Source organism: Leuresthes tenuis, unplaced genomic scaffold (genome assembly GCF_036924035.1).
Source record: "Leuresthes tenuis unplaced genomic scaffold, fLeuTen1.0.hap1 SCAF_12, whole genome shotgun sequence".
NCBI classification, from domain to species: Eukaryota; Metazoa; Chordata; class Actinopteri; order Atheriniformes; family Atherinopsidae; genus Leuresthes; species Leuresthes tenuis.
Genome location: NW_027325366.1, coordinates 31,999,381 through 32,012,712, shown reverse-complemented (window position 1 = coordinate 32,012,712; position 13,332 = coordinate 31,999,381). Strand labels below are relative to the sequence as shown.

Here is a 13,332-nt window from a genome sequence, read left to right as displayed (position 1 = left end):
TGTTGGTATGAGGAGTCAGGAGCGAGTCTGGCGTCCGGCCAAGCGGCCATCAGCATGCTGAAGGCTAACCTGGTTCCATTTTGTCCTAACCTGCATGCTAATCTGGTTAGAAGGAGTTCAGACCACACAGCCGGAGTGTGACGCAGCTGGCTCCAGCAGAAAGAGGCCTTTGGTTGATACAACCACAATTTAATGTTTGTCAAACCACATCTTCTTACATGATGACTGTTTTCTTTGTTTCTTAGACTTTGACGTTGAAGCAACAAACACGGCTTCCATCATTCTGATGTATATTTCGAGGCTGTTGCTTTACATCATGGATCTTTTCCTCACTTTCATCCTTTCCCTGTTTGTCTTCTGCTCCATCTTTCTGTTCCTCAACAGGAAGACTCCTCGCTGTCCACCTCCTCCCTGGCTTCCTCTCCCCCTCTATCCCACCCTTCATCTCTCCCCAGACCCTGCCGTTCTCCACTGGCTCCTCTGGGGATGGCAGTAATAATTATTATGTAAATAAATACGCCTGCTGTAATCGCATTCGTGCCACTGATCCAATTAGAGAGCTGATAGCAGGCGGCTGATTGCGTGGACTGGCGGCTGATGGTCAGGGCCTGTGCGTCTGTGAGGTAGCTGGGGGAACAGGCATTAGCAGGCGAGCAGGCCGGCATAATGAAAGCCGTTTGGTGCCGCGCTGCATGCAGTCATGTACTCTAAATAATGCTCTTTGACCAGGACCCTGCATGTCTGCCAGCCTCGCAGTCTGCTGGCTGGGTTGTCTGTCACTGAGGTGTGTGTTGCTGTGTACTTCTGTTATCAGGATCCCTGGCTCTGGATCACTTTCACCATGCATCATCTTATCACCAATTACTGCCTTGTTGTGATTCTCATCAGCTTAATGATGCTCCGCTGAGACCATCATCGTCAGAGCTGCATGAGCCTCATCCTTCACCCTCCATCTGCACTCAGCTCACAGTCGGCTCGGGGTTTTCTTCCACTTTGTATTGTCTGCCTTTAAAGTCCCTGTAAAGCAGCAATAAGTTTATCACACCATGAAAAACATCTAAACGGGAGCTAGAGAAAGCTGTTCCTGCGAAACACCACGTGTGAATGCTGCTGTGCTGAATAAAAGCTGCTGAAGTTTAAGGGTTGAAAAGCAACTCTGAAGCTGAATGAAAGTAAGTTAAATATGTTGAAGTCTCATTAAGTGGAAGCTTAATCTGAATCGTATAAAAGCAAAAGTTTGAGCTCCAGACGATGCCAACGCAGAGATGAACTGTTCTCATGAAAAGTCAAAGGTTAAACTGCCACAAATACAACAAATACCACAAAACTAGCTTTGCTTTCCTCTGGAGACCACACTGAGGATCTCCGCCACGCTGTTCGTTGTCAGCGGTCAAGGTGAAGCTCGACAGCCGTCATTGGGCTCCTGGCTTCACCTCCGTTGATCTCCTGCTTCCTGGGACTCTCGTAGTTTCTCACGTTTTCTTACAACCTCGCTGGATGCATTAATGGCTGAAGAAGAAGGGCTTCCCTCAGTGAAATCTCCCTCCTCTGCCTCGCTATCCGGCGGGCGACAGCCCTCCCAGTAGCCCACTCAACGGACTCAACGTCGGGGTGTGTGGAGGCCATGTGGGGGTCCCTGTCCCGCGACTTTACTGTATCTATACCCACTGTAAGAACAGGGGTTTGGAGTTGGAGGCCCTCAATGACTCATTTAAAGTTTTAAAAACAATTCAACTGGACCCATTTTGTTCAGAATCACATTGTGTAAAGTCCACCACCATGAAAACCACAACGGGAAAGATTACTTTCACCACAGACTGTTTACAGGAAGTGGATGTAGTGTCTGCTGCCATTTTGGATTCAGAAATGACCAAATTTGGACAAGATTGTTGAGCTTAAGAGTGAAAATTTCAAACCTGACTGGACAGAACTTTCCTTTCTTTGAGGCCCAGATTCTATAAGATGTTGAATTAGTTTAGAAATAACCAGATCAGAGGCAGTAAATAACATAATGACTAGTGGAATAAAGCTATTTATTTACAGCTGTGGACTAAAAAACAAGCAGCATTTAACCAAGCACACGATTCAATTTTCATTCTGCAATCATACAGCAGCAGACTTTGGCAGGACATGATGATGAAGTGAGAAAGTTTGAGTTCATCCTCACATGTTGACCTGTTTATGCATTTATTCTTGGTGTCTTCTGTAGCTGACTGTAAGAGGCAGGTGTTGGTGGGGATCTTCTCTATCAAAATCACTAGTATGTGTAGTTCCCTAACAACTATTGATCTTCTTCTTCATCTCTTTATTTCTGTGAAATTTAAACAAGCAGTTTGTCCACTACAAAAAGACTGAACAAGGATGGCTTGTTTGGAAGGGCTGCAGGAGAAAGCCTCTTCTCTCTAAAAAGAACATGGCAGCACAGCTTAGGTTTGCAAAGCTGCATCTGAACAAAGCTCAAGACTTCTGGAACAATGTCCTTTGGACAGACTAGAGCAAAGTGGAGATGTTTGGTCCTAATGCACAGCAGCACGTTTGGAGGAAACCAAACACAGCATATCAGCACAAACACCTCATACCAGCTGTCAAGCACGGTGGTGGAGGGCTGATGATCTGGGCTGGTTCTGCAGCCACAGGACCTGGGCACCTTGCAGTCATTGAGTCCACCATGAACTCCTCTGGATACCAAAGTATTCTAGAGTCAAATGTGAGGCCATCTGTCCCACAGCTAAAGCTGGGCTGAAACTGGCTCATCAACAGGACAAAGATCCCAAACACAGCAGCAGATCTACAGCAGAATGTGGGAAAAAGAAAAGAATCAAGGTGTTGCAATGGTCCAGTCAGAGTCCAGACCTCAGCCTGACTGAAATGCTGTGGTGGGACCTTAAGAGAGCTGTGCAGAAACCAATGCTGCAAACCTCAATGAGCTGAAGCAGCGCTGGAGAGAAGAGTGGCCGAGATTCCTCCAGAACCATGAGAGAGACTGATAACGTCCCACAGGAAACCATCACTGCAGCTCACTGCTGCTGAAGCTGCTGGATCAGGGGTTCACTTAGTTTTACACTCACTGCTGCTGAAGCTGCTGGATCAGGGGTTCACTTAGTTTTACACTCACTGCTGCTGAAGCTGCTGGATCAGGGGTTCACTTAGTTTTACTCACTGCTGCTGAAGCTGCTGGATCAGGGGTTCACTTAGTTTCACACTCACTGCTGCTGAAGCTGCTGGATCAGGGGTTCACTTAGTTTATCACTCACTGCTGCAAGCTGCTGGATCAGGGGTTCACTTAGTTTATCACTCACTGCTGCAAGCTGCTGGATCAGGGGTTCACTTAGTTTTACACTCACTGCTGCTGAAGCTGCTGGATCAGGGGTTCACTTAGTTTTACACTCACTGCTGCAAGCTGCTGGATCAGGGGTTCACTTAGTTTTACTCTCACTGCTGCTGAAGCTGCTGGATCAGGGGTTCACTTAGTTTTACACTCACTGCTGCAAGCTGCTGGATCAGGGGTTCACTTAGTTTATCACTCACTGCTGCAAGCTGCTGGATCAGGGGTTCACTTAGTTTATCACTCACTGCTGCAAGCTGCTGGATCAGGGGTTCACTTAGTTTTACTCTCACTGCTGCTGAAGCTGCTGGATCAGGGGTTCACTTAGTTTTACACTCACTGCTGCTGAAGCTGCTGGATCAGGGGTTCACTTAGTTTTACACTCATTGCTGCTGAAGCTGCTGGATCAGGGGTTCACTTAGTTTATCACTCACTGCTGCTGGATCAGGGGTTCACTTAGTTTTACTCTCACTGCTGCTGAAGCTGCTGGATCAGGGGTTCACTTAGTTTATCACTCACTGCTGCTGGATCAGGGGTTCACTTAGTTTATCACTCACTGCTGCTGAAGCTGCTGGATCAGGGGTTCATTTAGTTTTACACTCACTGCTGCTGAAGCTGCTGGATCAGGGGTTCACTTAGTTTATCACTCCCTGCTTTTTGTTGTGTTTTATCTCAGTTTTTGTTCAATAAATAATGACTCGGTGTAATATGTCCTGTGTTGTCCATCTGAGGTTGTTTTTACTTCAGTTTATGACCCGGTGAGGTCCAGATGAAACTGAGGGTGTACTGTCTTTTCCACATGGCTGTAATGTGTTTTAAAGACAGGCCTCTAATCAGTTCTTTATGGACTTCACTATCTTCTTTTAAAGTTTTTTTTTTGTTTAAGAAGAAACAGACCTCTTTGTTTGGGTTCTGGGGATGAAATTTTCCCAAAACTTATCAAAAATATCAGGCTTTTGTGTCCGTCGTGATTTATTTGTCATTTATTTTTTGGCTCTTGAAGCAAATCCAGAATTTTGCTTCTAAAAGCCTCTAAAAACACACAAAATATCATTTCCCTGAAGGTCAGAAGTGTTTGAAATGTGTCAGTTTTGGGGTATCATCACGCCACCAGCGGTAGCCCCGAGTTTCTAAAGGTGTGGGCACCGGCGAGCGGTTAAAGGAGGCGTGAGGGGGGGGGCATTAGTTCTAACCTCAGCATTTGCCCAGCGGCTGTACTCCCACCGCCATGTGTCGGCTGAGTAGACTACTGTTAATGTTGGGGAGTAATGTATGGGTCCCAGAGCTAACTCCCTGCCTTTTACATCTCAATCAGGTCACTCTAGTTTATTTATATATTGTCAGGGGGCAGAGGAGGGGGGGGGGGGCTAAGAGATGAATGTGGCAGTTTTTTTTCTCCTCCTTCTCTATTTAGTTAGCAAAAAGCTTTTATAATGAATTTGAAAGGCGGCGCAGATCCAAGCGGTTGAAATTCCCAGAGCATTGCTAAGTGAAAGACGGAGGGGGGGGGGGGGTGAGAAGCCAAAATAATTGAAGGCTTTAACTCAAAATGTGGAACGTATTTAAAGAAATCAAAATTAATAAATCTTCATTTTTTCGTGCTGCTTTCTTTCTTTCATTAGTCTCCCCCCCCCCCCCGCCCTTCTACTTTCTGCTCTTACCCAGTTGGTCGCACGCTATTAAACAAACAATCCTAATATTTTGAGCTGGCTGGCAGTTTGAATTTCATCTCGCCGACGCATCTTGTTTCTCTCAAGCCCCGACTGTTTTGACATGCGCCCCGATTAAATTATAAACAAGCAGGCCTCCTGATGGTGATGCTGGAGCCACTAATTTCCCTAATTGTTTGCAGTTGTCTGGGAGGCGAGGCTCAGAGGCCCGGGCCTGATCCCCTGACTGGCACAGCCGAGTTGAAGGGAACGCAGGGCGGAGGACGGGAAGTGGAGAAGCAGAAGAAGAGGAGGGAGGGGAGGAAAGGGCCGAGGAGGAGACAGAGCAGGTAAAACGGAGGTTTGAGGAGAGACGTTAGAGCGGAGGCGTAATTAAAGCTCCTTCAAACACACCCATTAGTGAGCAAAATGGCTGACCCGCAGTGGCCTTGTGAGCACACTGATGTATTAAGGAATACGATCCGTCGGCGCCTCTCTGCCAGTTTTCACAGTGGTCACTCATAGTATTGCAACAAATATACTGTGTTTCCTCCAATAAAAACCAGGATTTAGCTCAAAGTCAGGCCTGAAAGGGGGGGGGGGGCGACACAATAATGAGCATCCGAGAGACAGAAAAAAGTTTGACCGCTTTTCTCTAATCAGTTTTAGTTAAATTATCATGCTGCTACAGTCCTGTATGCTGCTGTTTGATTGGCTCATTGTGGACCACGTCGGTCCCCTTCTGAGAGGGTTTTATATCCAGTTAGACTCAGACAGGAGTTTAACTCGGTGCTGGAAGTGTTAAGTTTGCAGTCGCAGTTTAATTTGATGACTCAAACGCTTTGTTTCCACCATTAAAGACTTAATTCTATCTAATGGGCTTTTCTTTCCAATGGGCTAAATTTAGCAGCTGTCTCATCCACTTTTATGAAATTTGTGCATCTACTGCAGCAGAAAAACACTAATAATGCAGCTGTTCCTCCTTTGAGTCGGCAGATGTTGAGGAAACAAACTTCTCTGGATCATACAGCATCACATCTGCACCAGGTGGCTCAACAAAACGGGATCAGTTTGACCGCCAAGCTAACAGTTTGCTACTGTATTTATCCAGCTTCACGCCACACGTTTCTCTCTGAGTTACACTGCAGAAGTTAACCTTTTTCAACATATTTGATGCAACTGAAATATGAGATTATGGGGATTCATAAGAATAAATGCTCCTCCAGTTGAATTTCCATAAACACATGCATGCTAATGCTAATGCTAAGGCTAACCGGGGCTCACAACCCGCCGCTTGTACTTCTTCTGCCGCCGGAAGCGGCCAAAGGGGCGGGGCTTATACGTATAGCAACTAGCATATATATATATAATAATCCATCCATACATCGGTTCCCTCTTTCACCATGGATCGTACGCTGGGCCTTCTTTGTGTTTCTTTGTGTTTGCGCTCTGCCGTTTTCTGCTTTTTTCCACCTTTTTTTTTCGCCTTTGTTCCGCATTCGGAATCCAGATCGGCCCTAATTGGCTGTCGTCGCGTAGCGTCACTGCTCATTTGCATAAAGTTGAGCCTTTCTCAACTCTTGAAGCTCACGACGCTTTTGGTGTGAGCCCCCGGTAAGGCTAATGCTAAGGCTAATGCTAAGGCTAATGCTGCAGAAGTATTGAAGTTATTGGAAAAGGTTATGAGAGGAGGAGAACTTTCTTTTCATTATTTTAAAGGAGGAAAACTATTCAGGAGGTTGAAACATGAAGAACAAACTTATACAGTATTTGAATAAATTAACGTGGAATCTTTTCACATCTTCTTCCTTTTCACTTCCTTCTTCACATCTTCTTCCTTTTCACTTCCTTCTTCACATCTTCTTCCTTCTTCACATCTTCTTCCTTTTAACTTGTACGAAGTGACACGTGTGACCAAGTTCCAGCAGTCGCACATCACAGCACAACGCTGCAGCTCTGACATCATCGTCCGGCCTCCACCCAGCAGCCTTTTCCAGGTCGGCCATTGGATATCATGCATTTCTGTGTGTGTGTTTCCTTCTCCACACTCGGGAGGATGAAAGACTTCTGAGCAGAGCTGTGAATGTTATCCACGCCGGCATCAACAGACAGGCATCGATACCTGGCAGAGTGCGGTCGTATCACTGCTGCCATCACCCAATCACTTTTGTTTGTGTGTTTACGTGCGCAGTGACGGCTAATGTAGCGTGGCAGCAGAGGTGGCTGTTATTGTTGCTGAGCAGGTGAGCTAATACACCGCTCTGCTTCAGAGGAGAGACCTGAGGTGGAACACGTACACAGAGTTGATGGAGAGGTGAATCCAGGTTGTGGGCAAATATCTCAACTCGGGTCGACCAATCAGACGTTGACTCAGAACTCTCTGCTTCTAAATTTAGACAAAACTGAAGCCTTCAGTTATCAGACGGCTGCTTTCACATGTGGTTTCCCTGCCCTTGATGGTCGTCTCGTACTGTTCTTTGTGGGGATGTTTGTAATTCTTTATTATTACTTTCTTTCTCTAAAAAAGCCTCCAGCTGATCCAAAACCCTGCAGCCAGAGATGTAACAGCAGAGATCATGTTTGTCCAGCTTTAGCTTCTCTTCATTGGCTCCCTGTTAGATTCAGAATAGAATTTAAGGTTCTTCTCCTCACATATAAAGCTCTTAATGACCGAGCTCCATCACAGCTTAAAGATCTCACAGTTGGATATTTCCCCAACAGAGCACTTTGCTCTCAGGCTGCAGGTTTCCTTGTGGTTCCCAGAGTTTCTAAAAGCAGAATGGGAGGCAGAGCCTTCAGTTATCAGGCCCCTAAAAGCAGAATGGGAGGCAGAGCCTTCAGTTATCAGGCCCCTAAAAGCAGAATGGGAGGCAGAGCCTTCAGTTATCAGGCCCCTAAAAGCAGAATGGGAGGCAGAGCCTTCAGTTATCAGGCCCCTAAAAGCAGAATGGGAGGCAGAGCCTTCAGTTATCAGGCCCCTAAAAGCAGAATGGGAGGCAGAGCCTTCAGTTATCAGGCCCCTAAAAGCAGAATGGGAGGCAGAGCCTTCAGTTATCAGGCCCCTCTCTGTGGAACCAGCTGCCAGTTTGGCTTCAGGAAGCAGACACCCTCTCTACCTTTAAGATCAGGCTGAAACTTTCCTTTCTGATAAAGCTTATAGTTAGGGATGGCTCAGGTGAGCCTGAAACATCCCATAGTTCTGCTGCTATGGGCCCAGCCTGCTGGGGGAGCTCCCATGATGCACCTCTCCTCCCTCCATGTACAGATGACATCATTGTTGTCATTAACTTGTGTTTCTCTCTCTCAGCAGGTATCTCTGGCCTGGTGTTACGCTGCTTGTTGTCCCCTCTTTCCTGTCCTCTCAGCCCCAGCTGGTCCAGGTAGATGGACCCTTCCTGGTTCTGGTTCTGGTTCTGGTTCTGGTTCTGGTCACCTCGTGCACGCTCAGGACGGGGATTGAAGAGAGGTTTTGGTGCAATCTGTTGGTTTCCTTTCTTAGGTTACTTTTTTTAAATTGGTTCTGTATGAATAAGTTAGTTTTGAATTTAATTATTTGGACTTGATTGGATTCTGATTATATTAGAATTAATTGGACTTTATCTTTGAAGTGTGTTGAGATGACATTTGTTGTTACACTCGTCATTGTTCCTTGCTGTTAAAGCTCCAGCTGAGACCCAGGCCGAGGATCAGAGACAGCATCAGACTCAGAGCCGACATCAAAACACCAATATAAATTCTGGAAAGACTAGTTTGCCCAGTTTTACCAGTTTACACGGCTTAGGTATGATAAATGTCCAGTATGATGCTCTGCATCGGTTGCAAAGAATGCAGAATTAGAGCTTTTGATGTTGTGCCAACATACAGAACACAAACGGTGTTTTTCACGCATTATACTCGCAGTTTGATTGGATTTGGATGTTTGGATGCTGAGCTGCTGGAAGGACTTCTGCTGCTACATCTGCTACGACGCGTAACCACGGCAACGGGAAAGTCGTTAACCTGTCGGAGCAGCTAACCGAGCTCCCCAAAAGCCCGAGTAACGCCTGAATTAAGACCCCAACTCAAGATGAGTTGAAGAGGAGACGTCTGGGATGCAGAACAGGAACAAAACAGAGGAAAAGGAGGAGGAAGTTTAAATAATTTCTTCCGTTGATCATCATGGAAAATGTGGCGGATAAAGCTGATAGTTTGATCAGACTTTCATGGCTCCCTCCCTTTCATTTTCCTTTGCTGCCATAATAAAGCTGATATCTGTGAGTCAAAACCAGTATGGATTCTGTTTCTATGGACTTATGTGAGGAATTCAGCATCATATCAGCATTTCAGTTGATTAAAAACATTTCTACAATGTGTGCAGGTTCAGTTAAGTCCCATTTAGGCTTTGTTGTATCTGTTCTTTTCCCTCATCTCTGCTCATTTTGTCCTCTGCAGAGTGTGTGCTGACTGCCCTGTCAGCTGTTTAACTGTCTCAACTGAAGGAGCCCACTTTGCGACAGCTTGTGCTGATGAATATTGAATAAACTGTGCGCCAGTGTTCATGTCTGGAGATGTGTGTGCGAGTTTCTGCAGAGTGTGAGATAAAATCTGATCATTCAGAGAGGAAAACACGCAATGCTCATCCTGAGGTTAATCTATTTGCTCACACAAACGCACACATTTACCACACGTGTACTACTGATTTTCACAGTAGTAAATATTTGAATGATTCTTGTTTATCCTTGATGTGCATGAACAGCTGCAGACCAGCACCAAACTTTCTGCTTTGGGTGTATTAAGATAAACAGACGGAGGGAATAAGTGACAGGTGCGCATTCAACCAGGACGTGCTGCTCAATAGACGACTGATGCGGTTAATACCTAATGAGAATTTACCATCAGCATTTGCCAATGCTGAAGAGGATAGTTACTGACTGACAGCATGCTGCAACCTGCCGCATTCTCACACTTAGCGTGAAGATTAGATCAGGACAGGTGATAACTGTGAGGTCCGAGCACAAATAAACGAGTTCAAGGCTGAGAAGAAACTCAAAAAGTTTTCTAAAACGTTTGTCTTTTAAAACTTTATTTAACAGACAAAATACAAATAACTGATTTTAAGCATCTTCACTGTGTTTAGAAAACATAAACATCTGAGAATCTGAAGCATCAACACTCAGTGAAAGCTAAAAGCTCATGTTTCCTTCGTGTTCCTTCAGCTTCCTTTAATGACTCTTTTTAAAGGTTTAGGAACTGAGTTTTTCGCAGGAATCTGAGTCCATTCCTGCTGAATCCCAGATTCCAGCTGCTCAGCAGTCCCTGGTTGCTGTTGTCTGGTTCTCCTCTTCATGATGCTCCAACATCTGCAGCAGGAGACAGATGTGGATACGTGAATCTTCGAGAACGTTGCTATTGTAGATTTTAATACAATTAATTTAGCTTTAACGCATTATAACGTGGCTCATTTTGATCCAGCTGTGATTATTAAATGAAATTCATTGAGCAAAATGTCTGAACTTTTACAGAAATGCGATTAAACTTTTTTTCTGCAGGTCAGAACAAATCAAAATGGACCATCCATCAGACATGAGTCCACATCCAGTAACTCTTTATTGCACCATCTTGTTGAAGAGTGGAGCAGCTTTGTGTTCAGTTTGTTCATTTGAACCAAAACATTGAAGCTGTGGGCTGAAAAACTCACAAAGTGAACCTGTAATCCTCCCAGTTCATCACTACGAGCAACACAATTCGCCTGCAACTAATCATAAGAATAATTGTTACAGTGAGCTGTGTGCAGGCAGCATGAATGTCAGATATTTACATCTCAATAAGAAAGATTGAATTTCAAAACTTTTTTCTGACGTATTTGTGACAAAAATTGATTGTGTTCATGAATAATTGTCTCAGCTGTTTGATAGTGTTTGAAAGATGAAAACTTGTGGGTTACCACAGCTTTTTCCCCTGCCCTCACACACAAACTGCAACCATCTTGAGTCTGAAGATAAAACCTACAGCTCAGCTTCTCCACCTTACCTCCACCTGTCCTCACCTCTGTCCATCAGCCTGCCCGGGGAGGGCCCCAGGCTGCTTCGTCCTGCATACACCTGCCTCCACCCACCCACCATCACAGCCTGGGGGGGTGGGTGGGAGGCTGGTCAAAGACATTCCAGCAGAGTGATAAGAAGTGATGCCTTTTAATCATTATAATATTCACTTTCTCCAAGTTATTTTTGTTTTATTTCTTAAGATATTTCTCAATTTGAATCATACATTCAAATTTAAGCTCTCATTCTTATAAAAATGTTGATTTATGCCGACAGAGCCATAACTGCTGCATATTAAATCTGTGTAGCTTGTTTTCTGGCGATTCCTTAAACCAATATCTTTATTACTGCTGTGATGGAACAATCCTCTCTGAGTGGATCCACGACTTTGGTTTAAAGTGTTTAAGTAAATCCTTTGATGGATGAAATTATTACATTTGCCCTCATGCATCTTTCATGTCCCAGTCCAGATTAGTTATTCCGGGGTTTAGAGAAATGCTGAGTGCGATTTATTTTTAATCACAGCAGCTGTTTGCCTTCTCGTATTGAAGATCTTGGCTGACAAAGACCCAGATTGAATGAGACACAACTGAGCGACCGGCGCCATTAATTCACACAGCATTTTACAGAGGAAACTGTTCTCAAAAACACACGATCGGACAAAAGCAGCTTTCTGTCAGACTCCCAAAGCAACATCTGACACGCATTTTGTTTTGTTTTGTTTTATAGTTTTTCCATACATTTGTATTTTTTTTCATATATTTGTGTGCATGTTTGGTTTGTACGTTTGTATGAGTTTTTTTTTTAATACGTTTGTGTTTTTTTTTTACTTTTTCTGAAACAATTATATACGTGTTTTTTGTTTCATGTTTGTATGAAACAAACATGCAGATTTTTTTTCATACGTTTGTAAGCGTGTTTGATTCATATGTTTGTATGCGGAATTGTTTTCATACGTTTGTATGTTTCATATGTTTATATGCGGAATTTTTTTCATACGTTTGTATGTTTCATATGTTTATATGCGGAATTTTTTTCATACGTTTGCGTGTTTGTTTCATGTGTGTATATAGGTTTTTTTTCAATTGTATGCGTTTTCCTTACATATATTTTTTTGCGTATTTTTTTCATACGTTTGTATGTTTCATATGTTTACATGTGGAATTTTTTCATACGTTGGTAAGCGTGTTTGTTTCATATGTTTATATAAGGAATTGTTTTCATACGTTTGTATGTTTCATATGTTTATATGCGGAATTTTTTTTATACGTTCGTAAGCGTGTTTGTTTCATATGTTTGTATGCGGAACTTTTTTCATACGTTTGTAAGCGTGTTTGTTTCATATGTTTATATAAGGAATTGTTTTCATACGTTTGTATGTTTCATATGTTTATATGTGGAATTTTTTTCATACGTTTGTAAGCGTGTTTGTTTCATATGTTTGTATGCAGAATTTTTTTCATACGTTTGTATGTTTCATATGTTTATATGCGGAATTTTTTTCATACGTTTGTATGTTTCATATGTTTATATGTGGAATTTTTTTCATACGTTTGTAAGCGTGTTTGTTTCATATGTTTGTATGCATGTTTGTTTCATATGTTTGTATGCAGAATTTTTTTCATACTTTTGTATGCGTGTTTGTTTCATGCATGTATGTAGATTTTTTTCATACATTAGCATGCAGTTTTTTTCATATGTTTGTATGTGTTTATGTTTCATATGTTTATTTCATATGTTTGTATGCAGATTTTTTTTCATAAGTTTGTGCGTGCATGTTTCATGTTTGTTTCATATGTTTGTATGCAGAACTTTTTTCATGTTTGTATGCGTATTTGTTTCACATGTTTGTAAATCTTTTTTTTTCATGATTGTATGGGTGTGTGTTTCATATGTTTACATGCGGAACTTTTTTCATACGTTTGCATGTTTGTTTCATGTGTGTACATAGGTTTTTTTTCAATTGTATGCGTTTTCCTTTCATATATTTTTTTGCGTATTTTTTTCATACTCTTGTACGTTTGTATGCATGTTTGTTTCATGTTTGTATGCAGATTGTTTTTATATGTTTGTGTGCGTGTTTGTTCCATATGTTTTTACGTTTTTTTTTTTCATACTCTTGTATGCGTATTTGTGTCATATGTTTATATGTGGATTTTTTTTCATACGTTTGTATGTGTGTTTGTTTCATATGTTTGTATGCGGAATTGTTTTCATACGTTTGTATGTTTCATATGTTTATATGCGGAATTTTTTTTATACGTTCGTAAGCGTGTTTGTTTCATATGTTTACATGCGGAACTTTTTTCAATTGTATGCGTTTTCCTTTCATATATTT

General features: G+C 42.8%; 1 protein-coding gene across 1 annotated transcript in view; it reads left to right on the top strand.

The window, feature by feature from the left end:
- The window catches only part of LOC140319785 (MOB-like protein phocein), a 220,084-nt gene extending 215,634 nt beyond the window's left edge, over positions 1 to 4,450 (top strand). The window contains exon 9 of the transcript XR_011917981.1: positions 4,440 to 4,450. The gene's annotated coding sequence lies outside the window, so the exon portion shown is untranslated. The remainder of the gene's footprint in view (positions 1 to 4,439) is intronic.
- The last annotated feature ends 8,882 nt before the right edge of the window (positions 4,451 to 13,332 follow it).